Source organism: Mobula hypostoma, chromosome X2, assembly GCF_963921235.1.
Source record: "Mobula hypostoma chromosome X2, sMobHyp1.1, whole genome shotgun sequence".
Lineage (NCBI taxonomy): Eukaryota > Metazoa > Chordata > Chondrichthyes > Myliobatiformes > Myliobatidae > Mobula > Mobula hypostoma.
Window position 1 is genome coordinate 6,035,855 of NC_086129.1, and position 27,488 is coordinate 6,063,342.

The 27,488-nt window shown below is 49.0% G+C and overlaps 1 pseudogene; it reads left to right on the forward strand.

The window, feature by feature from the left end:
* The first annotated feature begins 328 nt into the window (after nucleotides 1-328).
* Nucleotides 329-3,132, forward strand: LOC134340949 (probable G-protein coupled receptor 139; annotated as a pseudogene).
* Nucleotides 3,133-27,488: the final 24,356 nt, after the last annotated feature.

A 27,488-nucleotide genomic window follows, 5' to 3' on the forward strand; every position in this document is an offset into this window, starting at 1 on the left:
GTTCCGCCTCACCTTTCTCTACTTCACACTTAATATTCCGGAATTGTGTAGTCCCCACCTGTCCTTTATACTTCATCTCGCTATCCTTGTAAGTATTTCTCTCACTCTCCTTTTTCTTCCTCTGTCCCTCTGAATATACCCCTTGCCCATCCTCTGGTTCCCCCCCCCCCGCCCCGGTCTTTCTTCCCGGACCTCCTGTCCCATGATCCTCTCGTATCCCTTTTGCCAATCACCTGTCCAGCTCCTGGCTCCACCCCTCCCCCTCCTGTCTTCTCCTATCATTTTGCATCTCCCCCTCCCCCTCCAACTTTCAAATTTCTTACTCACTCTTCCTTCAGTTAGTCCTGACGCAGGGTCTCGGCCTGAAACGTCGACTATATCTCTACGTACAGATGCTGCCTGGCCTGCTACGTTCACCAGCAACTTTGATGTGTGTTGCTTGAATTTACAGCATCTGCAGAATTCCTGTTAATTATAACATATAGCTACAACAGTGCAACAATACCATAACTTGATGACGAACAGGCCATGGCATAGTAAAAAAAAGTTCAAAGTCTCTCGAATGTCCCACATCTTACGCAGACTGGAGAAGGAAGAAAACTCTCCCTGCCATGCCCGACAACAGTCCGACTCTGAGTTGTCCGAAAACTTCGAGCCTCCGATCAGCCCTCCGACACCGAGTATAGAGCACCATCTCTATCCGAACGATTCGACCTCTGTCTCGTTTGCCAGCAGCAAGCAAAGCCGGGGATTTTGGTGCCTTCCCTCCGGAAGATTCTCGATCGCCTAGTAACAGCGGCAGGGAACCGGCGTTTCAGAAGTTTCTCCAAATGTCCCTCTGTGATTTCACGTCTGCTTCCATCAAATCAGAATTGTCCACGGCCCCTATTTAATGGATACGATAGCATTTTTACCGGAGAGCTGCGCTTTGTGTATTATAATTGGAATTAATTTAGATCATTTTGTACAGATTTTTTTTTTTTACTTTGACATGAAGGTCTTCGTCTGTTGATCAGTGTCAGGAATCCAAATAAATTCCACTCTGAATCAATGTTCTAAAACAGTAAAACATGTAAACTTCCAAGTGGGGAAGGGGTGGGTGAATACTTTTCATCTGCACTGTACAACAAGCGTTCATATCCTTGAAGAGAATAGTAACAGTCGGTGATTCAGTACAATTTCACAAGCTACAATGACATACATGACTTCAATATTTTTTCCTGGAAAATTGCTTATTCGAGGTTAATATTTAGAACGGAAGCATACTTAAATGGGCAAGACATGATCTGACAGTTCAGATTAATTTTGGGGGACAAACTAACTCAGACAAATGGTCCGACAACGATGAGAGTCATTGATCGTGTGGATAGTCAGAGCCTTTTTTTCCCCAGGGCTGAAATGGCTAATACAAGAAGCACAGTTTTAAGGATCTTGGAAGTAGGTACAGGAGTGATGTCAGGGGTAAGTTTTTTTAGGCAGAGAGTGGTGAAACGTGGAGTGGGCTGTTGTCGACCGTGATGGAGGCGGACACGATAGGGTCTTTTAGGGGACTCCTGGGTGGGTAGATGGAGCTGAGGGTTATGGTCAACCCCAGATAATGTCTAAGTAAGGACATGTTCGGTACAACATTGTGGGAGAAAGGTCCTGTATTGTGCTGTAGGTTTTCTGTGTTTCTCTATGACAATTGTTTTACGAAATTAAGCACAGTCTGTCACTGCGGAGATTGCACTGGTCTGACGTATTCGGTTATAAATAAGTTAAAATTCTTTATTTTTAATCTGTTGAAATCCGTCCCAGTGGAGACGCTAAATGGTAATAAAACCCCAGACATGTGCTGTCTGAACAGTTCATTCCGAGAGATCGCCTGTAACACAGCGGGACAAATCTCTGGCCGGAGAAAATGTCTGGAATGTTGGACAGCTACAGAACTGCGCAGAAAATATTGTACGTGTTCATTGCCGTTATTGGAGTTCCTGGTGAGTGAGCAGATAAATTCATGTTTGGTATTTCTGTGTGTTAACCGGAGTGAACCTGTCCATGATCATTTGACAAGCTTCCAAGTTGATGATTATTGCACAAATATCCGACAGAGATAGCGATTCTGTGAATTCAGCATTCTACTTTGTTCATTTTCAATGAAAAAGGAGACTAAATCTCTCTGTCTCTCTCTCCAGTGAATTTAGTGGCGATTGTGATCCTGTCCCGGGGAAAGTGCGGCCTCTCTACCTGCACCACTCGCTACCTGGTTGCCATGGCAGCGGCCGATCTACTGATCGTTGTCACGCACGTCTTCTTGTATCGAATCAGTGTGTATTATTTCCCTTGGAGTTTTCTGAGCATCACCCCTGTGTGCAGTGTTACGAACGTACTGAAGTACACAGCCACAGACTGTTCTGTCTGGTTCACCGTCACCTTCACCTTTGATCGGTTTGTCGCCATTTGCTGCCCGAAGCTGAAAACAAAATATTGCACCGGGAAAACTGCGGCTGTGGTTCTGACAACAACCGGCGTACTGTTAATTTTGAAAAACGTTCCCCGCTATTTTTCGTTAGTACATGCTGTGATAATCGAGAATATACCTTGGTTCTGTGTGACAATCGACGATTATTTCACTGACCCCGGGTGGGTTGGATATGACTGGCTCGATACAGTTTTAACTCCGTTCCTCCCTTTCGCTGGGATCCTGCTGCTCAACGCTCTGACAGTCAGGCACATTGTAGTGGCCAGTCGGGTCCGTAAGGGGCTGAAGGGTCAGAGCAAGGGGGAGAACCGCAGTGACCCGGAGATGGAGAGCAGGAGGAGGTCTGTGGTTTTACTCTTCACTCTCTCCGGCAGCTTCATCCTCCTCTGGATGACACTGGTTGCAAACGTCATATATTATCAGGTTTTGGGAAAAGGTTTTCAGTTCACTTCTTCTGAGTGGATCTTCCATTTCGTCGGGATTTTGCTGAGGGATTTCAGCTGCTGTACGAACACATTTATTTACGTGGTAACTCAGTCGAAATTCAGGGAGCAGGTGATGAGCCCGGTGAAATATCCGGTCAATTCAGTGCTTCAGTTCATTAATAAAGCCGCGTCCTAAGCACAACCCAGCGGCGGCCTCAATGTCTCCACTCCGGGATCCAGTACCTCACATTCACCACCTGATCTCCCAGTTGCTACTCCCGAGCGGATTGTCCCATCGACCGTCTGCTCCGGAATTTCAAGATAGTGCCAGGTGTCTGTCAAAGAACCACTCCAGGATGCCGATCACCAAGCGCTCTGCGGAAATGTCCAGCCATTCCCTTTCATGCCCAGTAACCTGACCGCTGACATGTCCAGAGGACGACAGAGCTACTCTGCTGCTGGGTAGTAATGCGATATCAATCAATCCGGTTTCTGCCTTCCACATGATTTACTGGCAAACGTGAAGAGAAAATGTATATGTATAGAGAGAGTGAGCAAGAGGAGAGGTATGAGTGTTAAGAAAGAGAGAGACTGAGGCGGGGGTGGGGGAGAAAGAGAGAGGGAGAAAGGGACAGAGAGAGAGAGAGGACTGTGGAGCAGAGTGGAGATCCTGGGAAGGAGTTTGGGAGAGGTTGAGCGGAACAAGGAGTGAGAACTCAGGAAAGAAAGAGAAAGAGAAACGGGGACAGAGACGGAGAGATAAGGGATCCGAGATAAACAGCGACGGGGAAGCGAGGGTAAGAGAGACGGGCGGGGTTTGGGGAAGGGAAGGGCGAGAGAGATTGAGGGGAACTGGGGAGAGAGGAGCAGACAGAGTGGAATTGTTGAGGAGGAAGAGACGAATGTAGGTGAAGGGAGAGTGGGAAGAGAGAGGAGGAGGCAGTGGGAGACAGAGAGTGGGAAAGAGACAGTGGGAGACAAGAGATGGAGAGAAAGACAGGGTGAGGGAATGGGGACAGGAAGTGGAGATAGTGAAAAGTGCTGCGGGGAGAGTTGGAAGAAATGGCGATTTTTTCGGCTGCGGGATGAAGGACAGGGGTGTGTGTGCGAGAGGGAGAGACAGAGAGAGACAGAGAGGCAGAAACGCAGGGAACGAGAGGTGCAGTCTGGAGTAAAGGATGGAGAGAGAGGTAGATAACGGAAGTCAATGTGGAGTCGGAGGATCACGGAGAATGACACGACCTCGTGGAGTACCGGGACACAGGTAAACACTGACAGACGGGGCGGTGAAGGAGGCGGACGTGGTACAGGAGTCGGGGCGTCACGTGACAGCAGTAGGAGCAGTCACGTGACCGCACTGGGGGTGTTGTGAGCGGTTCTGGTCTCCCAGCAACAGGAAGGCTGTGAGAAAGCCAGAGAGGGCGCAGTAAACATTCACGGGGAATGTTTGGACAACCGATGATACGGTAGAGGAAGAGGCCCCGAACCCCGCCATGTTTGACAGACACACAGAAATGTGTCTGTGAAAAAGCCTCTTAAAACCCCTTATCGTATCGATCTCCCCCAGTAGCCACGACAGCACATTCCAGGCACGCAGCGCGCTCTGTGTAAAAAGAAACTTGTGTAGCACGTTGTCTCTGATCTGTCCCACACTCACCTTGAAATCATGTCCTCTGGTAATAGAGATTATCACCCTGTGAACAAACGATGTCGGTTCTCTTCTCTCAGATCTCTTCTCAGCCTCAGTCTGCCTCAGGTCTCCCCTCAGCCCCCATCGCTACAGAGGAAACAACTGATGTCTGTCCGACCTTTCATTCCCTCTGATCCATGAGGCAACCCCTCCATTTCCAGAACATCAGCTCTCACACGATCCTCCCTCCGCCGTAACAGGGTTAGAGTTCCTCCTGTTGTCAACTAGCGACCCATGGTTCTGTGGTGGTGATGGAGACACCCGGATGGTAAGATGTGTCCAGGTGCCAGCGACAGGGATGTCTCCGATCACCCCCGTGTCATTCTAAAGGGGGAGGGTGAGAAACCAAAAGTTGTTGGTACACATTGGCACCAATGACAGGTAGAAAAAGGTAAGCAGGTCCTGAAGAGAAATTTTGGGAGCTAGGTAAGGGGTTTCGGATGTGCTCCCGCCGAGGATGAGGTAGTTGGTTTGTAAACAGAGACAGTATGTTGTGAGACTGCTGCCAATGAGAGGCTGCTGATAAGGCCTAGAATGCCTGCGAGGTGGCTTTGGAGAGCAGATCGTGGTTGAGCCCACTAAGGGATCTGCTGTTCTGGACAGGGTGTGATACAATGAACCGGGATTGAATTTGCAATTTGAGAAGGGGAAGCTGAACGTAGATGCAGTGTTGCAGAGGAATGAAGGAAACTGCAGAGGCATGAGAGAGGAGCTGGCCAGAAGTGATTGGAAAAGACCAATGACACCGATAACGTCAAAGCAACAATGGGTGGAAGTTCTGGAATCAATTCAGAAAGCGCAGGATATACACATCTCAAAGAAGAAGAAGTAGATTGGGAGGCAGATTTTGGAAAGGTGCAAAAATAACAGGGTTGTTATCATGGGTGACTTTAACTTCCCTAATATTGATTGGCACCTGATCAGTTCCAAGGGTTTAGATGGGGCAGAGTTTGTTAAGTGCGTCCAGGACGGCTTCCTGTCACAGGATGAGGACAGGCCGACCGGGGGAATGCCATACTAGATCTACTACTAGGTAATGAAACTGGGTCAGGTCACAGATCTCTCAGTGTGTGAGCATCTGGGGGACAGTGACCACCGCTCCCTGGCCTTTAGCATTATCATGGAAAATGATAGAATCAGAGAGCACAGGAAAATTTTTAATTGGGTAAAGGCAAATTATGAGGCTGTAAGGCTAGAACTTGCGGGTGTGAATTGAGATGATGATTTTGCAGGGAAATGTACTATGGACATGTGGTCGATGTTTAGAGATCTCTTGAGGGATGTTAGGGACAAATTTGTCCCGGTGACGAAGATAAAGACAGCATACATGAGGTTTAGGAAGCAAGGATCAGATGGTTCTATTGAGGAATACAGGGAAGCAAGAAAGGAGCTAAGAAGGGGCTGAGAAGAGCAAGAAGGGGGGCATGAGAAGGCCCTAGCAAGTAGGATAAAGGAAAATCCCAAGGCATACTTCAATTATGTGAAGAACAAAAGGATGACAGGAGTGAAGGTAGGACCGATTGGAGATAAAGGTGGGAAGATGTGACTGGAGGCTGTGGAAGTGAGCGAGGTCCTCAATGAATACTTCTCTTCAGTATTCACCGATGAATGGGAACTTGATGATGGTGAGGACAATATGAGTGAAGTTGATGTTCTGGAGCATGTTGATATTCAGGGAGAGGAAGTGTTGGAGTTGTCAAAATACATTAGGACAGATAAGTCCCCGGGGCCTGACGGCATATTCCCCAGGCTGCTCCACGAGGAGAGTGAAGAGATTGCTGAGCCTCTGACTAGGATCTTTATGTCCTCGTTGGCCACAGGAATGGTACCGGAGGATTGGAGGGAGGCGAATGTTGTTCCCTAGTTCAAAAAAGGTAGTAGGGATAGTCCGGGTAATTATAGACCAGTGAGTTTTACGTCTGTGGTGGGAAAGATGTTGGAAAAGTTTCGTAGGGATAGGACCTATAGGCATTTAGAGAATCATGGTCTGATCAGGGATAGTCAGCATGGCTTTGTGAAGGGCAGATCGTGTCTAACAAGCCTGATAGAGTTATTTGATGAGGTAAGCAGGCATATAGATGAGGGTAGTGCAGTGGATGTGATCTATATAGATTTTAGTAAGGCATTTGACAAGGTTCCACACAGTAGGCTTATTCAGAAAGTTAGAAGGCATGGAATCCAGGGAAGATTGGCCAGGTGGATTCAGAATTGACTTGCCTGCGGAAAGCAGAGGGTGGTGGTGGAGGGAGTACATTCAGATTGGAGAATTGTGCCTTGTCGTGTCCCACAAGGATCTGTACTGGGACCTCTGCTTTTCGTAATTTTTATTAATGCCTGGATGTCGGGGTAGAAGGGTGGGTTGGCAAGTTTGCAGACGACACAAACGTTGGTGGTGTTGTAGATAGTGTAGAGGATTGTGAAAGATTGCAGAGAGACGTTGATAGGATGCAGAAGTGGGCTGAGGAGTGGCAGATGGAGTTCAACCCGGAGAAGTGTGAGGTGGTACACTTTGGAAGGACAAACTCCAAGGCAGAGTACAGAGTAAATGGCAGGATACTTGGTAGTGTCGAGGAGCAGAGGGATCTCGGGGTACATGTCCCCAGATCCCTGAAAGTTGCCTCACAGGTGGATAGGGTAGTTAAGAAAGCTTATGGGGTGTTAGCTTTCATAAGTCAAGGGATAGAGTTTAAGAGTCGTGATGTAATGATGCAGCTCTATAAAACTCTGGTTAGGCCACACTTGGAGTACTGTGTCCAGTTCTGGTCACCTTACTATAGGAAGGATGTGGAAGCATTGGAAAGGGTACAGAGGAGATTTACCAGGATGCTGCCTGGTTTAGAAAGTATGCATTATAATCAGAGATTAAGGGAGCTAGGGCTTTACTCTTTGGAGAGAAGGAGGATGAGAGGAGACACGATAGAGGTGTACAAGATAATAAGACGAATAGATAGAGTGGATAGCCAGCGCCTCTTCCCCAGGGCACCACTGCTCAATACAAGAGGTCAAGGCTTTAAGGTAAGGGATGGGAAGTTCAAGGGGGATATTAGAGGAAGGTTTTTTACTCAGAGAATGGTTTTGTGCGTGGAATACACTGCCTGAGTCAGTGGTGGAGGCAGATACACTGGTGAAGTTTAAGAGACAACTAGACAGGTATGTGGAGGAATTTAAGGTGGGTGCTTATATGGGAGACGGGGTTTGAGGGTTGGCACAACATTGTGGGCCGAAAGGCCTGTACTGTACTGTACTATTCTATGTTCTATGTTCTATAAGTATTCAAAAGGCAAGATAGTCCATAAGACCATAAGATGCAGGAGCAGAATTTGAACATCTGGCCCATCGACTCCGCTTCACCATATCACCATATCATCCTGGTTGACCCAATTTTCCTCTCAGACCCAATCTCCTGTCTTCTTCCCGTATTCCTTCATACGCTGAACAATCAATCATATTTCACCTTCGGTATTAAATGTATAGAGAGACTTGGCCTCCACAGCCGCCTGTGACAAAGAATTACACAGATTCACCACTCTGGCTAAAGAAATTCCTCCTCATCTCCGTTCTAACAGGATGCCCTCTGTTATTGGTCATCCGGTCTTAGACTCACTGACCATAGGAAAAAATCCTGTCCACATCCACTCTGTCAATGCTCCTCAACGTTAGATTGGTATCAATGAGTTCACCCCCTTTTTTTAAATTCTGGCCCAGAGACATCAATGATAATATGACAACCTATTCAACACTGGAACCGTTTTCATGCACCTCCTTTGAATCCCCTCGAGATTCAGCACATCTGTTCTAAGATAAGGAGCCCAAACCTGCTCAGAATACTACAAGTGAGGCCTGACCAGAGCTTTATAATGTTTCAACATTCCATCCTTCCTTTTACTTTTCAGTCCTCATGAAATGATGCTAACATTAAATTTGTCTTCCTCACCACAGTCTCAACTTACAAATTAACCTTAGGGAACTCAGCACAAGGATTCCCAGATTCCTCTTTTCCCCAATCTCCCATTTCTCTCTACCACTCCCAACTCTCGCTTTTTTTCTCTCCATCATCGCGTTGTCTTCTCTCTCTTTTCCGTACCCCTCTCCCTTCTTCAACTCCCTTTCACACTCTCCTTTCTCCCTCCCACTCCGCTCCCTTTCCTCTCTCCCCGTCTCCGTTCACATGCTCTCCCCACTCGCACGTGTCCACCTCCCATCCTTCACCCTCCCTTTTAAATCCCCCACAACTCACACACCCTTCACTCTCCCATTTCCCACTCTCCCTTTCCTCTTCCACTGCACGATCTCCATTCTCTCTCCCTTCCCATTGTCCCTTCTTTGTCTCCTGCTCCCCTCTCTCCCTTCTCTCTCTCCCACTCACCACTCTCCTTTCTCCCCCACTCCCCACGCTCCCTTCTCTCTCTCCCCCCCCCCCCCACTGTCCCTCCTCTCTCGGTCACTCCCCACTCTACCTTCTCACTCACCCACACACCACCCTCACTTCTGCTCCCGCTCCCCACTCTCCCTTCTCTTTCTCCCTCTCGGCTCTCTCCATTCTCTCTCCCACAACTTACAACCACTTCTCTCTTCTATTCCCCATTCTCCCTTCCTTCTGCCCGAGTGTCTTATTCCATTCTCTCTCACACAATCGCTCTCAGATTTATCACTTCCTTTCCCTACCCACTCACCGAATTCTCTTTCGCATTCCTGACTCTCTCTCCTCACTGACCCACGCTGACGCTCGTTTCTTTCTTTCCCACACCCCGCGTCCCTTCTGTCTTTCACTTTCCACTCTTCTCTGTCACCTACCGACGTTCCCCTTTCTCTCCCACACAATCATCTCCCCCATCTCTCCGTCCCAATCACCACACTCTCTTCCCTCTCTCTCACTCCCACCCTAACTTATCTTTCTCCCACTCTCCACACTCCCTCTCTCTCTCTCCCATTGCACATTCTCCTGTATCGTGTTCCAACTCCTCACTGTCCCATCTCTCTCTCTCACACTTCCGACCCTTCATTCTATCTCACCCACACCCCACTCCCCACCCCCACCAACCCTACCTTCTCCCTTTCTGGAGTGCACTTCCTCTGTCTCCCTTAACTTTATCCCATTCCCCACTCTCTCTTTTCTTTCCAACCATCTCTCTTCCTTCTCTGTCTACCACTCCCCATTCCCCCTTCTCTTTCTTCCTTCCCACTCTCTTCCTCTCTCCCCACACCGCACTGTCCCTTCTCTCTCACCACTCTCCACCTTCATTTCTCTCTCTCCAACTTCACAATCTCACATCTCTGTCTCCCACTCCCTTCTCTACATTCTCTGTGCCAATCCACATCCTATATTGCCTGTCTCCCATTTACGCTCTCCAAAATCTTATTTTCTCCCACAGCCTACTCTCCATTCTCGTCTCATTCCTCACCTGCCCGCTTCCATCTTTCCCATTACCCACAGTCCCTTCACTTCACCTCACTCGACCACCTTCCCTCTCTCCCACTCCCACTCTCCACTCTCCCTTATCTCTTCCCCACTTCCCATTCTCCACTTCTCACCCAGACTGCTTTTCCTCACTCTCTACCTCCTCCCATTCCACTTTTCTATCCCGCATTCTGTTTCCAAATCCCCATCCTGCTTTCTCTCCCGCTACCCACTCTCGGTTCTCCGTCTCTGAACCTAATCTTCTTTCCACATTCCCACTCTCCTTGTTCTCTCCCAATCCGCACTCGCTCTTCCTCCTCTCCAACTCCATTCCCCAGTCCCCTTTTTTCCCCTTCCCTTCGCTCTATCCTCTCTAAAACTCGTCATCTCTCTATCCCATATTTAATTATTCTCCAGCTTTTTTGTTTCCATTCTCACTGCTACTCTGTCTACCCCTTTCACTATCCAGTAGTGTTTGGTTTCCCTTTTCTTCACAGCTAAAGATATGGAGGGAGGGATAGAAGAGGAGAGATGGGAGAAAGGGCTGCAGAAAGAGGGATGGGTGGACAGCGACGGCGGAGAGAGAGTTAAGGGAGAGAGACTGGGGGAGGGATGGAGACGGGGTAGAGAGACGGCGAGAGAGAGGGAGGGAAAAGAGGACTAGGGAGTAGGGGAGGGGGGACGGAGCGAGAGAGGGCGGATGGAGATGGGGAGAGAGACTGTGGGAAGAAAGGAGACGGAAGAAGAGAGGACTGGGGAGTGAGGGATGGAGGGAGCGATAGAGGGTGGAAGGAGATGGGGAGAATGACCGTGGGAGGGAGTCAGTAGGAGAGAGAGGAAGAGTGGAGAAGGATGCAGAGAGAGGGCAGAGGAGAGTGAGATAAACAGGCATCAGAGAAGACTGGAGAAGAGGGAAAGATGAATGTAGAGGGTGAGATGATTGATAGAGGCGGGGGAAGAAAGAGAGGCGGGGGAACTGGAGGGACGGGGGAGGGACACAAAGATGGTATTGGAGAGAGATGTTGCAGAGAAGTCGGAAAAAGCGATACGGGGGGAGAGAGATGGAGCACAGAAAATGGGGAACGAAAGACAGGGGAGAAAAAAGAGACGGGGAAGAAAGAAAGATTGGGAGAGAGAGAAGCGCTAGTATGAGAAGGAAAGAGAACCGAGATTGAGAGAGATGGGGAGGGAGACGGAGAATGTATGACAGGGGGAAAGCGGAAGAAAAGAGAGATGCGGATGAGAGACGGGGATAAACATTGGATGGAGAGACCGAGGGATTGAACAGGGCTGGAAAGAGACGAGGGAGAGAGAGAAACAAACGTAACTTTCTCCAAGTCCTGTCTCTCGTTTCTCTTCTCACTCCTCACCCAGTATCTCTCTCTCTCTCTCTCTCTCATCTATCTTTCTGTCTCCCCCCCCCCCCGCCCCCCGTTGCTTTGCCTCTCGTCTCTCTATCCGGTCCCTCCATATACCTGCCAACTCTCTACCCTCCTCTCTTAACCACTCTCACACCACCTTCTCTCTCTCTGCTTCTGTCTCACATTTCGCCTTCCCTCGCTTCTCTCTACCCCCATTTCTCTTCCCATCACCCTCTCTTTACCTCCCTCGTCTCCCCGTCTCTCTCTCTGCAGTTTCCATTTTGTCAATTCTGCCTTCTCTGTCACGCTCGCCTGTCTCTCTCCCTCTCATTTCTAATACCGCCGTCTCCCTTATACCATAAGATCATAACACCATAACATATAGGAGTATTAGACCATTGGGCCGATCGAGCTTATACTGCCATTTCAAAATAGTGTATCCAATTTTGCTCTCAACCCCAATGTCTGGTGTTCTCCTGGTATACCTTCATAGCCTGGCCTCCCCGTTTGTCTCTCACACCTGCAGTCTCTCTCTCCAACCCCCGTCTCTCCCTTTCCCCAATTCACTACCCTATTTCTCTGTCTGTGGTCCCTCACTCTCCCCGGTCTCTTTCCCGCACCTCTCTCCCCCGTCTCTCTCTCGGATCATCTCTTGGCCCGGTCTTTCTCAATCTTGTCTCACTCTCCCCAATCTCTTTCCTTCCACCTTCCCTATCTCTTTCTCTCTTCGCTCGTATCTTTCTCGCCCCCCACATCTCTCTCTCACTCTCTCTCCACCGTCTCTCTCAAAGCCCGCCTCTCTGACTCCGTCTCTCTGACCCTTGTCTTTCTCACTGTCTCCTGTCTCTCTCTGCTTCAGTCTCTTTCCTTCCGATCCCGCCGTTTCCACTGTCTGTAAGTGTCAATCTATCTCTCGCTTTGTGTCTCGCTTTCTTTGGATCTGTCTGGTAGCCTCTCTCCCTCTAATCTCATTCTCTCTCCCTCTCTCTATCTGTATCTGTCGTTCTCCCTCTGTCTCCCTCCCATTCTCTCCGCCACGTTTCTTTTCTCTCTGTCACAATGGGGGTCGTTGATAGCGGACCCAAATCCAAGACACAGACACTGAAGTACTAGGAACAGAACAAGGATGCAGGACCTGGGCGAGGACATGGACAAGAAACAGGGAAACCAGACAAGCAGCCATGATCTAGGAGCCTGGGCTTGAACCCTAAGCCAGACACTGGACAAGGACCCAGAACCTGGGTCTTGCCTCGGGCTCGGCCACCAGAATCAGGCAAGGACATGACATGACTGCAGGACTGGAGGCTGGGGTCTTGAGGCTTGAGGCTTGGAGACAGGCTTGGGGTCTTGAGGCTTGAGGCTTGCAGGCAGGCTGGGGGTCTTGAGACTTGAGGCTTGCAGGCAGGCTTAGGGTCTTGAGTCTTGTGTCCAGGGTACTTCGAGGCTTGGGTTTGGACTCCGAGCCAGGGACTGGGCTAGGACCCAGAACCTGGGACTTGACTCAGGCTCGGACTCCAGAACTAGGCGAGGACAAAACGAGGCTACAGGACTGTATATGGCTTGGGTCAGGAACTCCTGGGTAGGGCGAGACAGAAGGACAGGTAAAGGCACATGGACAGGACACGGATAGGACTGGACGAGGCACGGACTGGACGAGGGCTTTCAGGAGCACGGAGCCTTGGACTAGGAGTGACGGGAGCATGGAACACAGAGCCAGGACCCCTCCTTGTGAACAGGACGTAGGGCTGGGACTCATACACATAACACAGAGTCGGGACCCCTCCTTGGGAACAGGACGTAGGGCCGGGACTCATACACAGACCCAGAACGCTGAACATGAAGAGACGGATCCCAACACAAGGTGGCGGCAAATGCCCGGACCCACCTAGCGAAGGCGAGGACATAGAGACAGTTCCTGACACTAGGTAGCGGCAAACGGCCGGACCTACCTAGCGAAATTGTGGACACAGAGAGACAATTCCTGACAACGAAAGACAGTTCCTGATCTTGACCTAACAATACCCCGGTCTTCCTCCAGTGGTAAAACTTCAGCGATACAGGCGGTGTATCCGGCCGAGGTGAGTAGGCAGAGAGTCAGACTAGGTATCCAGGCAGAGAGTCAGGCGAGGAATCCTGGCAGAGAGTCAAGCGAGGTATCCAGGCAGAGAGTCAGGCGAGGGGGGAAAAGACAGGGAGGGGAACAGAATAGTCCAGCTGGGAATCCCTGGTGTGCAGAGGTATTTATGTCTCGTCCCCAAAACGAGAATCATGTACCTGCAACAGAAACTGGGGAAAACCAGAAACCCTGGAATAAGGAACTATGGACCGGACCGTGAACCGGAATACAGACTTCACGGACCGGACCATGACACTCTCCAATTCTACTCTCTCCCTCTTTTTCTCTGCTCCACTATTCCCTTCCTCATTCCACTCCCGCCCAAGGAAAAGAGCACTGGTTGTGGGAGGGGTCTTGGTTTGCAGTGTGAGTAGCAGGCGACAGAATGAAATTAGAGAGAGAGAGAGAGATGGAAAGCATCAAACCCCACCACCCTTATCACAGTCAGCGTCACCAAGACGAAGGAATTGATTTCGGACTTTAGGATGGGAAAGTCGGGAAGTCGGAAAGTCACACACCAACACCGATCGAGGAGTCATTTCTGGATGGGGTGACTAACCACGTTATTGTGTGCCGGTATCTCTCATACAATCCCTTAAATATGCGCACCTCCCAAACTCATCCTAACACCACCACTCCCCCGCCCACACGCCCCCTCCCGCCGTCAGTGGCTGCTCCCAAATCCACCGAAACACCCATATTCGCTGACAAATGTATATGTGCGCGCACATCGGCAAATCCCCATGTATCCTCATATTCGCCAAAACTCCTCGAACCCGCCAACACTCCCAAATCCACCGACATGCCCAGCTCTGTGCGCACCCCAAACCCGTTGACTATAGCACAAGCACATTAGAATATCCCAGAGCAAGAATGGTTTCAAACACTTCATAAAATAGCTGCCTGAATTATTACTGTATCTATTTCTGTCTGGATTTCTGTGTGTTTATATGCTTCCGCGTGTTTGTCAGTCCGTCTTATTGTGTGTCTGTGTCAGACCAGCTAGCAGACGGCGTTCAGTCTTTGACGAGACATTGTGGCTGCTGTGAACACCTGGCTAGTGCGGAAGAAACCCTTCAGGACACCAGAGGGATGTGTGTACAATAGTTCGGGGAACTAAATAGCATTGCATTGTTTGTACGGGATACAGCAATATCATGGGTTTAATTCTGAAAATGGGAGAGCACGGACAGTCTCAATGCATTGAGGAAGTTGAATAGGGAATGAAAGAGTGAACCGTTTGATGAACCCAGGCCTGAACTCGTTGGGTTTAGAAAGAAAAATGATGGAGATATCAGATTGAAACTAATCGAATATTGAATGCACACTGAACACAGTGGAGACCTGGGGAGGGAGATATGAAAGTGTCGTTGTATTTGTGTGTGTGTGTATATCTTGTGTCTATGCGCCTGTCCTGTCTGCGTTTGCATGTTTGTATGCTCTTCAAAAAAAATCTCGTAAGCATTCCAGCGGTTACCTTTCTTTGAATCCCGCACCAACCTGATGTTCCCAATCCTCCTGCACATTGAGATCCCCCATGACTACTGTAATTTTGCCTTTTGTCATGCATTTTCTATCTCCCGTGGTAACTCGTAGACCACATCCCGACTATTGTTCCAGGGCCTGTTTATAACTCCCATCAGGATCCTTTTCAGTTATCTATTCACAGTAGTTCGACATCTTCGCATCTTATGTAACTTCTTTATAATAAGTTTATTTCTTTTTTTTTAACCAAGAAAGCCACACCTCCACTTCTGCCTTCCTGCCTGTCTTTTCGATACAATGTGTATCCTTGGACGTTGAGCTCCCAGCCATAATCTTCCTTCAGCCACGATTCAGTGATGACTGCAACATCATCATCAAAGCAGGGAGAGAGAAACCGGGGAATTATAGACCGATTAGCCTAACGTCAGTAGTGGGGAAACTGCTGGAGTCAGTTATTAAAGATGTGATAAAAGCACATTTGGAAAGCGGTGAAATGATCAGACAAAGTCAGCATGGATTTGTGAAAGGAAAATCATGTCTGACGAATCTCATAGTATTTTTTGAGGATGTAACTAGTAGAGTGGATAGGGGAGAACCAGTGGATGTGGTATATTTGGATTTTCAAAAGGCTTTTGACAAGGTCCCACACAGGAGATTAGTGTGCAAAATTAAAGAACATGGTATTGGGGGTAAGGTATTGATGTGGATGGAGAATTGGTTAGCAGACAGGAAGCAAAGAGTGGGAATTAACGGGACCTTTTCAGAATGGCAGGCGGTGACTAGTGGGGTACCGCAAGGCTCAGTGCTGGGACCCCAGTTGTTTACAATATATATTAATGACTTGGATGAGGGAATTAAATGCAGCATCTCCAAGTTTGCGGATGACACGAAGCTGGGTGGCAGTGTTAGCTGTGAGGAGGATGCTAAGAGGATGCAGAGTGACTTGGATAGGTTGGGTGAGTGGGCAAATTCATGGCAGATGCAATTTAATGTGGATAAATGTGAAGTTATCCACTTTGGTGGCAAAAATAGGAAAACAGATTATTATCTGAATGGTGGCCGATTAGGAAAAGGGGAGGTGCAACGAGACCTGGGTGTCATTATACACCAGTTATTGAAAGTGGGCATGCAGGTACAGCAGGCGGTGAAAAAGGCGAATGGTATTCTGGCATTTATAGCGAGAGGATTCGAGTACAGGAGCAGGGAGGTACTACTGCAGTTGTACAAGGCCTTGGTGAGACCACATCTGGAGTATTGTGTGCAGTTTTGGTTCCCTAATATGAGGAAAGACATCCTTGCCATACAGGGAGTACAAAGAAGGTTCACCAGATTGATTCCTGGGATGGCAGGACTTCCATATGAAGAAAGACTGGATGAAATGGGCTTGTACTCGTTGGAATTTAGAAGATTGAGGGGGGATCTGATTGAAACGTATAAAATCCTAAAGGGATTGGACAGGCTAGATGCAGTAAGGTTGTTCCCGATGTTGGGGAAGTCCAGAACGAGGGGTCACAGTTTGAGGATAAAGGGGAAGCCTTTTAGGACCGAGATTAGGAAAAACTTCTTCACACAGAGAGTGGTGAATCTGTGGAATTCTCTGCCACAGGAAACCGTTGAGGCCAGTTCATTGGCTATATTTAAGAGGGAGTTAGATATGGCCCTTGTGGCTACGGGGATCAGCGGGTATGGAGGGAAGGCTGGGGCAGGGTTCTGAGTTGGATGATCAGCCATGATCATAATAAATGGCGGTGCAGGCTCGAAGGGCCGAATGGCCTACTCCTGTACCTATTTTCTATGTTTCTATGTTTCTATCATACCTGTCAATCTGTAACTGGGCTACATTTTTTTTAGCGCTGGAAATGGTTACATCCCGACACGCGGGACAGAAACAAGGTCGCATTGTGTATTCCAGCTAATGCCGGCCGGTTTAGCAAGCAGAGTGACGGACACCCCCGCTGAAATCCGGAGGAAAACACACAGAGGATGCAGAGGGGGATCACAAAGTCGAGGAAGGAGGACCGGGTCGAGACGTCCGGTGGGTAATACCGTTCCGGCTGACCGGAAGTGCACTGAGAGTGGTAAGCGTGAAGGAGTTGGGTGCTTACTGATCTGGTTAACAACAGATGGTGCAATCCGGGTCATTTACGATCGAGGAACGTGTTTGCAGACTGGATATTGAACTTTTTACTGTTGGACTTCGGCCACATTCCACCGTGATACAACACTTGGCGGCACGGAAGGTCGTTCCTGCCTGTGACCATCGAACGTGCAGCTCCTCCCGTGGAGGGTCAGACACCCTGAGCCAATAGACTGGTCCTGGAGTTGTTTTCCATCTGGCATAGTTAGCATTTTGTTGTTTGATTGTTTGTGGTTTTTGTATTGCTATATTTACGCTCTATTCTTGGTTGCTGCGGCTGTAACGAACCCCAATTTCCCTCGGGATCAATAAAGTACATCTATCTATCTATCTATGTATCTAAGTTCATCGACCTTATTAGGCATGCTGCGCGCAATCAAATATAACATCTCCAGGCCTGTATTCACCTTTCGGATTTAGTACGCCTTTTACGTTGCGACTCATCCTAGTGCCTGTTATGTTTCTTACCATGAGTGTCTCCTTGCAAGGAGTCTCACTACACATTGTCCCTGCTTGTAAACAAACAGCCTCATCTTCATCACTATCACTCCGGTTATTACCCCCCCCCCCCCCCCGCTAAATTAGTTTAAAACCACCCGGACCAACCTACCCGCAGGGATATTAGTCAACCCTTTTGATTCAGACCATTTGTACAGGTCATACTATTCCCAGAAGAGATTCCAACGATACATCAATCTGAGCCCCTGCTCCCTGCATCAGTTCTGGAGAGACAGACACCAGTACCCAGTGGAGTGCGTGCTGGATAGGGTGACTGGTTTCATGTTCTTGCGTGCCACTGTCTCTGAGAATCTATTCCTGGCCTAACTCATTGATGGGAAAGCACGCCAGTGGTCACCAAATACTTCAGCGATTCTGAACTGGTTGCATCACCGTGTGCAATGGAACCTCTAATGAACTGAATTGCAAAAGGCTGCAGAGGCTTGTAGACTCAGACAGATTCATCGGGCACAACTCTCCCCACCATCAGGGACACCTTTAACAGCTGGTGCCTCAGTTCAGTGGCATCCATTACTAAAGACCTCCAATATCCAGGACATGCCTCACCCGGGGGAGAGGTCCAGGAGCCTGAAGAACAATTCTCCAAACATCAGAAATAGCTTCTCCTCCCCACCATCAGATTCATGAACAGTCCACGACCACCTGAACAATGGCCAAAAGCTTCAAAATATATTTATGATCAAAGTATTTATTCAGAGTGCAACTCTAAGATTGGCAAACATCAAACACCTAACACGTGAGGAAAGAAGAAATTACAGAAATGGCAAAAAGCGATCGAGCAACACATACAATATCAAACATCAAACCAGGAGTGCACCGGGAATCATTTTAGTTCAGCATCGCTCTGCCAGTTTAGTTAATCACTTTTTTCCAAAATATTCATTAAATATTGTAATTTATTGTACTATTTGTCTTTGCGCAGGACCGTTACCGCAAAACAAACAGCATTCAGTCATGTAAGTGAAATTATTTCAAGTGCTGATTGTTATGTCCCTTTAGATTTTCTTTGCAGTTTTATTTCTCGCCAGTCGATGTCTCTCTTGTAACTTTGCAGCCGTTGTTTACGCCCTGTTACTTCGTTGCTCAGCAATTGAGCTTCGACATCAGGTCGGCCATTTTATGATCACTTGCATATTTCATTCGCCATTAAGTAGAAACAGCTCATTACCATTCGCAGGAAATGTAATTAACATTCGAGTCCGGCTCTTCTGCGAATACCTAGAAGAACTGACATTTCACTCAGCTCCTTGCGCACTGGAACGCGCTGTGAACAATAAACCGGCCATAAAGCTACCACTACGCCTGCTGAAGCCCTTATGAAGGGTCTTGGCCCAAAAGGTCAACTGTTCACTCTTTTCCATAGAAACTCCGTGGGCTGCTGAGCTCCACCAGCGTATTCTGTGTTCCTCTGCAAATCTCTCGCAGTTCCTTGCTCTCTTTCCTCTCTTCCATGCACGATTTCGCTCCTCTCTCTCGCACACTCAGACTTCCTTCCATCTGCCTCACTTCTGCGTCAAACCGCATTCAGCAAAACAAGGCCAGGCTGTCCGAAATTCCCAGTTAGAAAAGCACGCCCCATGCGGGCATCCGTTCAGGGAACATGCTCCTAGAAAAGGAGGTGTTCGGATTTGTCTGTGTGCACCATTGCTAAAATCAGGAAGAAGAGGAATGCGGTGAAGAAAAGGGAAACCAAAGACCACTGGACAGTGAAAGGGGTAGACAGAGTGGCAGTGTGAGTGGAAACAGAAATGGAGGAGAATAAGTAAAAGTGGGTTAGAGCAATGGCGAGATTTGGAGGGGTTAGAGTGAAGGGAAGGGGAAACAAAGGGGAATGGGGAATGGAGTTGAAGAGGGAGCAGAGAGTGAGGATTGAGAGAGAAAAAGGAGACAGTGAATGTGAGAGAGAAGGAAGATCATGGTGGGAGACGGAAAACCGAGAGTGGGGAGTGGGAGAGAGAGAAGACAGGGTGAGAGATAAAGGGAGATTGGGGCATGGGGGGGGAGAAGGGAGATTGGGGAGTGGGGGGGAGAAGTGATATTGGGGAGTGGGGGGTGCAGGGAGATTGGGGAGTGGGGAGAGAAGGGAGATTGGGGAGTGGGGGGTGAGAGATAAAGGGAGATTGGGGCATGGGGGGAAGACAGAAGTGAGATTGGGGATTGGGAGAGAGAGAAGTGAGATTGGGGAGTGGGGGGAGAGAAGGGAGATTGGGGAGTGGGGGAGAGAAGTGAGATTGGGGAGTGGGGGGAGAGAAGTGAGATTGGGGAGTGGGGGGGAAAGGGAGATTGGGGAGTGGGGGAGAGAAGGGAGATTGGCTAGTGTGGGGGGGAGAAGAGAGATTAGGGAGTAGGGGGAGAGAGAGAAGGGAGATTGGGGAGTGGAGGGAGAGAAGGGAGATTGGGGAGTGGGGGGAGAGAGAGAAGGGAGATTGGGGAGTGGGGAGGAGAAGGGAGATTGGGGAGTGGGGGAGAGAAGGGAGATTGGGGAGAAGGGGAGAGAAGGGAGATTGGGGAGAAGGGGAGAGAAGGGAGATTGGGGAGTGGGGGGAGAGAAGTGAGATTGGGGAGTGGGGGGAGAAGGGAGATTGGGGAGTGGGGGGGAGAAGTGATATTGGGGAGTGGGGGGAGCAGGGAGATTGGGGAGTGGGGAGAGAAGGGAGATTGGGGAGTGGGGGGTGAGAGATAAAGGGAGATTGGGAAGTGGGGGGAAGACAGAAGTGAGATTGGGGATTGGGAGAGGGAGAAGTGAGATTGGGGAGTGGGGGGAGAGAAGGGAGATTGGGGAGTGGGGGGGAGAAGGGAGATTGGGGAGTGGGGAAGAGAGAAGGGAGATTGGGGAGTGGGGGAGAGAGAGAGAAGGGAGATTGGGGAGTGGTGGGGAGAGGTGAGATTGGAGAGTGAGGGGGAGAAGGGAGATTGGGGAGTGGAGAGAGAGAAGGGAGATTGGGGCGTGGGGGGAGAGAAGGGAGATTGGGGAGTGGGGGGAGAGGGAGAAGGGAGATTGGGGAGTGGGGGGAAGACAGAAGTGAGATTAGGGAGTGGGGGGAGAAGGGAGATTGGGGAGTGGGGGGACGACAGAAGTGAGACTGGGGAGTGGGGGGGAGAAGTGAGATTGGGGAGTGGGGGGAGGAGGGGGATTGGGGAGTGTGGGGAGAAGTGAGATTGGGGAGTGGGGGAGAAGGGAGATTGGGGAGTGGGGTAGAGAGAGTGTGGTCAAGTGAGGGAAAGTGAAGAGCCGATGGGTAATGGGAGAGATGGAAGGGGTTAGGCTGTGGGAGGGAAATAACATTCGAGAGAGTATAAGTGGAAAAGAGACAATGCAGGGTGGGGATTGGCACAGAGACTGTAGACTGGGGAGTGGGAGACTGAGAACTGAGATTGGTGAGAGGAAATGGTAATGAGGAGTGCTAGACAGAAAAGGAAGAGAGCGGGTTGGAGAGAAAGTTAAGGGAGAGAGAGGAGTTGGATTCCATAGAGGGAGAACGCAGGGTTAGTGGGAAGTTGTGAGTGGGAGAGAGAGAATGAAGGGTAGGAACTGTGAGAGAGAGACACCAGGAGCGAAGAGTGGGAAAAGGATACATGAGAATGTGCAATGGGAGAGACAGAAGGAGTGTGGAGACTGGGAGAAAGATAATTTTTGGTTGGGAGTGAAGAGAGAGAAGAGAGTGTGCTCGGTGAGGCTTAGAGATGAGAGAGAGTATTGTGTGGAAAATAAAAGGGAACGTGGGTTGGTGACAGAGAAGAGTGGAAAGGACAAGACAGAAGGGAGCGAGAGCTGTGGGAACGCAGACAAGAAGCGTCGGCCTGCGTCACTGAGGAAGGAGAGTCGGGAAAGCGAGAGAAAATCCGGAGAGTGGGTAGTGCAAGGGAGGGAGAAATTTGAGATTGAGTGTGTGAGAGATGGGAATAAGGCATTCAGACAGAGGGAAGGGACAATAGGGAGTGGGAGGGAGAAGTGGTTGCAGGCTGTGGGAGAGAGATGGGAGAGTGGGGAGCGCGAGAAAGAGAAGGGAGAGTGGGGAGTGGGGGAGAAAGAGAGCGAGAGTGCTGGCAGAGATGCTGGAGTCAATTATAAAAGATGAAATTACGACACATCTGGACAGCAGTAACAGGATCGGTCCGAGTCAGCATGGATTAACGAAGGGAAAATCGTGCTCGACTAATCTTCTGGAATTTTTTGAGGATGTAACTATGAAAATGGACAAGGAAGAGCCAGTGGATGTAGTGTGCCTGGAATTTCAGAAAGCCTTTGATAAAGTCCCACATAGGAGATAAGTGGGCAAAATTAGGGCATATGGTATTGGGGGTCGGGTACTGACATGGATAGAAAATTGGTTGGCAGACAGGAAACAAGAGTAGCGATTAATGGCTCCCTTTCGGAATGGCAGACGGTGACCAGTGGGATACCGCAGCTGTTTACAATATATATTAATGATTTAGATGAGGGAATTAAAAGTAACATTAGCAAATTTCCCGATGACACAAAGATGGGTGGCAGTGTGAATTGTGAGGAGGATGTTAGGAGAATGCAGGGTGACTTGGACAGGCTGGGTGAGTGGGCAGATGCAGTTTAATGTGGATAAATGTGAGGTTATCCCCTTTGATGGTAAGAACAGGAAGGCAGATTATTGTCTAAATGGAGTCAAGTTAGGAAAAGGGGAAGCACGACGAGATCTAGGTGTTCTTGTACATCAGTCACTGAAAGCAAGCATGCAAGTACAGCAGGCAGTGAAGAAAGCTAATGGCATGCTGGCCTTCATAACAAGAGAAATTGAGTATAAGAGCAAAGAGGTCCTTCTGCAGTTGTACAGGGCCCTGGTGAGACCACACCTGGAGTACTGTGTGCAGTATTGGTCTCCAAATTTAAGGAAGAACATTCTTGCTATTGAGGAAGTGCAGCGTAGGTTCACAAGGTTAATTCCCGGGATGGCGTGACTGTCATATGTCGAAAGATTCGAGCGACTGTGCTTTTACACTCTGGAATTTAGAAGGCAGAGAGGGGATCTTATTGAAGCATATAAGATTATTAAGGGATTGGACACGCTGGAGGCAGGAAGCATGTTCCCGCTGATGAGTGAGTCCAGAACCAGAGGCCACAGTTTAAGAGTAAGGGGTAGGCCATTTAGAATGGAGTTGAGGAAAAACTTTCTCACCCAGAGATTGGTGGATATATGGAATGCTCTGCCCCAGAAGGCTGTGGAGGCCAAGTCTCTGGATGCTTTCAAGAAAGAACATAGAACATAGAATAGTACAGCACAGTACAGGCCCTTCGGCCCACAATGTCGTGCCGACCCTCAAACCCTGCCTCCCATATAAGCCCCCACCTTAAATTCCTCCATATACCTGCCTAGTAGTCTCTTAAACTTCACCAGTATATCTGCCTCCACCACTGACTCAGGCAGTGCATTCCATGCACCAACCAGTCTCTGAGTAAAACACCTTCCTCTAATATCCCCCTTGAACTTCCCACCCCTTACCTTAAAGCCATGTCCTATTCTATTGAGCAGTGGTGCCTTGGGGAAGAGGCGCAGGCTATCCACTCTATCTATTCCTCTTATTATCTTGTACACCTCTATCATGTCTCCTCTCATCCTCCTTCCCTCCAAAGAGTAAAGCCCTAGCTCCCTTAATCTCTGATCATAATGCATACTTTCTAAACCAGGCAGCATCCTGGTAAATCTCCTCTGTACCCTTTCCCATGCTTCCACATCCTTCCTATAGTGAGGTGACCAGAACTGGACACAGTACTCCAAGTGTGGCCTAACCAGAGTTTTATAGAGCTGCATCATTACATCGCGACTCTTAAACTCTATCCCTCGACTTATGAAAGCTAACGCCCATAAGCTCTCTTAACTACCCTTTCCACCTGTGAGGCAACTTTCAGGGATCTGTGGACTTGTATCCCGAGATCTCTCTGCTCCTCGACACTACCAAGTATCCTGCCATTTACTTTGTACTCTGCCTTGGAGTTTGTCCTTCCAAAGTGTACCACCTCACACTTCTCCGGGTTGAACTCCATCTGCCACTTCTCAGCCCACTTCTGCATCCTATCAATGTCTCTCTGCAATCTTTGACAATCCTCTACACTATCTACAACACCACCAACCTTTGTGTCGTCTGCAAACTGGCCAACCCACCCTTCTACCCCAACATCCAGGTCGCTAATAAAAATCACGAAAAGTAGAGATCCCAGAACAGATCCTTGTGGGACACCACGAGTCACAATCCTCTCATCTGAATGTACTCCCTCCACCACCACCACCTCTGTCTTCTGCAGGCAAGCCAATTCTGAACCCACCTGGCCAAACCTCTCTGGATCCCATGCCCTCTAACTTTCTGAATAAGCTTACCGTGTGGAATCTTGTCAAATGCATTACTAAAATCCATATAGATCACATCCACTGCACTACCCTCATCTATATGCCTGCTCACCTCCTCAAAGAACTCTATCAGGCTTGTTAGACACGATCTGCCCTTCACAAAGCCATGCTGACTGTCCTTGATCAGAGCATGATTCTCTAAATGCCTATAGATCCTATCTCTAAGAATCTTTTCCAACAGCTTTCCCACCAAAGACGTAAGGCTCACTGGTCTATAATTAGCCGGACTATCCCTACTACCTTTTTTGAACAAGGGGACAACATTCGCCTCCCTCCAATACTCTGGTACCATTCCCGTGGACAACGAGGACATAAAGATCCTAGCCAGAGGCTCAGCAATCTCTTCTCTTGCCTCGTGGAGCAGCCTAGGGAATGTTCCGTCAGGCCCCTGGGACTTATCTGTCCTAATGTATTTTAACAACTCCAACACCTCCTCTCCCTTAATATCAACATGCTCCAGAACATCAACCTCACTCATATTGTCCTCACCATCAGCAAGTTCTCTCTCAATGGTGAATACCGAAAAGAAGTATTCATTGAGGACCTCGCTCACTTCCACAGTCTCCAGGCACATCTTCCCACCTTTATATCTAATCGGTCCTACCTTCACTCCGGTCATCCTTTTTTTCTTCACATAATTGAAGAATGCCTTGGGGTTTTCCTTTACCCTACTCGCCAAGGCCTTCTCATGCCCCCTTCTTGCTCTTCTCAGCCCCTTCTTAAGCTCCTCTCTTGCTTCCCTATATTCCTCAATAGACCCATCTGATCCTTGCTTCCTAAACCTCATGTATGCTGCTTTCTTCTGCCTGACTAGATATTCCACCTCACTTGTCACCCATGGTTCCTTCACCCTACCATTCTTTATCTTCCTCACCGGGACAAAATTATCCCTAACATCCCGCAAGAGATCTCTGAACATCGACCACATGTCCATTGTACATTTCCCTGCAAAAACATCATCCCAATACACACCCGCAATTTCTAGCCTTATAGGCTCATAATTTGCATTTCCCCAATTAAAAATTTTCCTGTCCTCTCTGATTCTCTCCTTTTTCATGATAATGCTAAAGGTCAGGGAACGGTGGTCACTGTCCCCCAGGTGCTCACCCACTGAGAGATCTGTGACCTGACCCAGTTCATTACCTAGTACTAAATCTAGTATGGCATTCCCCCTGGTCGGCCTGTCCACATACTGTGTACAGGAATCCGTCCTGGACACACTTAACAAACTCTGCCCCATCTAAACCCTTGGAACTAATCAGGTGCCAATCAATATTAGGGAAGTTAAGGTTACCCATGGTAACAACCCTGTTATTTTTACACCTTTCCGAAATATGTCTCCCAATCTGCTCCTCTGTATCTCTACTGCTACCAAGGGGCCTATAGAATACCCCCAATAAAATAACTGCTCCCCTCTTGTTCCTGACTTCCACCCATATTCACTCAAAAGAGGCTCCTGCTACATTACCCACCCTTTCTGTACCTGTAATAGTATCCCTGACCAGTAATGCCACCCCTACTCCCCCTTTTCCACCCTCTCTATCCCTTATAAAGCACTGAAATCCAGGAATATTGAGAATCCATTCCTGCCCTGGTGCCAGCCAAGTCTCTGTAATGGCCACTACATCATAATTCCATGTATGTATCCAAGCTCTCAGTTCATCACCTTTGTTCCTGATGCTTCTTGCATTGAGGTACACACATTTCAGCCCTTCTACCTTACTGTATTTACACCGTTTATTCTGCTTCTCTTTCCTTAAAGCCTCTCTGTATGATAGATCTGGCTTTACACCATGCACTTCTTTCACTGCTCTATCGCTCTGGGTCCCACCCCCCTCGCAAATTAGTTTAAACCCTCCCGAACCATGCTAGCAAACCTACCTGCAAGGATATTGCTCCCCCTCGAGTTCAGGTGCAACCCATCCAATCTGTACAGATCCCACCTTCACCAGAAGAGATCCCAATGATCTAAAAATCTAAAACCGTGCTCTCTGCACCAACTCCTCAGCCACGCATTCAACTGCCATCTCCTCTAATTCTTACTATCTCTGTCACGCAGCACTGGCAGCAATCCTGAGAACACCACCCTTGAGGTCCTGTTCTTCAACCTTCTGCCTAGTTCCCGAAACTCACACTTCAGGACCTCATCCCTCTTCCTGCCTATGTCGTTGGTTCCAACATGTATCACGGCTACTGGTTGCTTTCCCTCTCGTACCAGGATGTCGTGCACCCGGTCAGAGACATCCCGGACCCTGGCAAAGAGATGGATAGAGCTCTTAAAAATAGCGGAATCAAAGATTATGGGGATAAGGCAGGAACTGCATACTGATTGTGGATGATCAGCCATGATCACAGTGAATGGTGATGCTGGCTTGAAGGGCTGAATGGCCTACTCCTGCACCTATTGTCTACTGTCTATTGAGAGTGGGGAGAGAGAGAGAGAGAAGAGAGAGAGTGGGGAGCGCGAGAAAGAGAAGGGAGAGTGGGGAGTGGGGTAGAAAGGAGAGTGGTGAGTGCGAGACAGAGAAAGGAAAGAGGGGAACGGGAGAAAGAGAAGGGAGATTGTGGAGTGGAAGATAGTGGCAGGATAGGAAGCAAAAAGGAGAGTGGGAAATGGGAGAGTGAAGGGTGAGTGGGTATGGGAGAGATGGAAGGGAGAGTGAACGATGGGAGGCAGACAAGTGCGAGTGGGGAGAGCAGCAGAGAACGAAGCGCGGAGGGGGGGAGAGGAAAGGGAGCGGGAGAGAGAAGGGGAAGTGGGTAGATGTAGAGAATACGGACAGAGGGCAGTGAGGGGTGGGAGAGACAGAGGGATGAGTGGGGAGGTACAGAGGAGGAAGGGACAATGGCGAGACGGAGAGAGGAGTGGTGATTCGGAAGTGGAAGAGACAAAAGCAAAGGTAGTGAGTGTGAATGAGCGAAGGAAGAGTTGCGAGTGGTGAGTAGGAGAGCGGAACACGATTGGCAGAGAGAGTGTAGTAGGGAGTGAGAGACAGAGAAGGGAAGGAGTGGGAGGGGGACAGCAGTGCGGGTGCTAGAAGAGAGAAGGGAGAGTGGGGCAAGGAAAGAGAAGGAATTGTGCCGTGAGGAAGAGAATAAGGAGAGGGTGGAGTGGGAGTGACAGACGACAAAGAGCGGAACAGCAGAGAGGAGAATGGAGGGAGAGAGAGAGAAAGGATTGTGTGTGGGAGAGTGAGAAGGGAGAGTGGGGAGAGAGAGAGACGGAAGAGTGGCTACTGGAGGAGTGGGGAGTGTAATGGGGAGATGGGATGGTGTGGCCGGTAGAGACGGTCAATTAAGAGAGAACGGAGGGAGCGAGAGAGAAGGGAGAGTGCGGAGTGGGGTACAGGGTATTTATATTGTTGCGTGGGAAAGAGAAAGCAATGTTGGGAGAAGCATGAATGGTTATTGGGAGAATCAAGAATGGGGATTGGGAGAGAGAGAGATCCGAGAGGCGTATGTAAGACGCAGAAGGGGAAGTAGGGGAGGGAGATGGGTGTGGGTAATAGAGGACCGAAG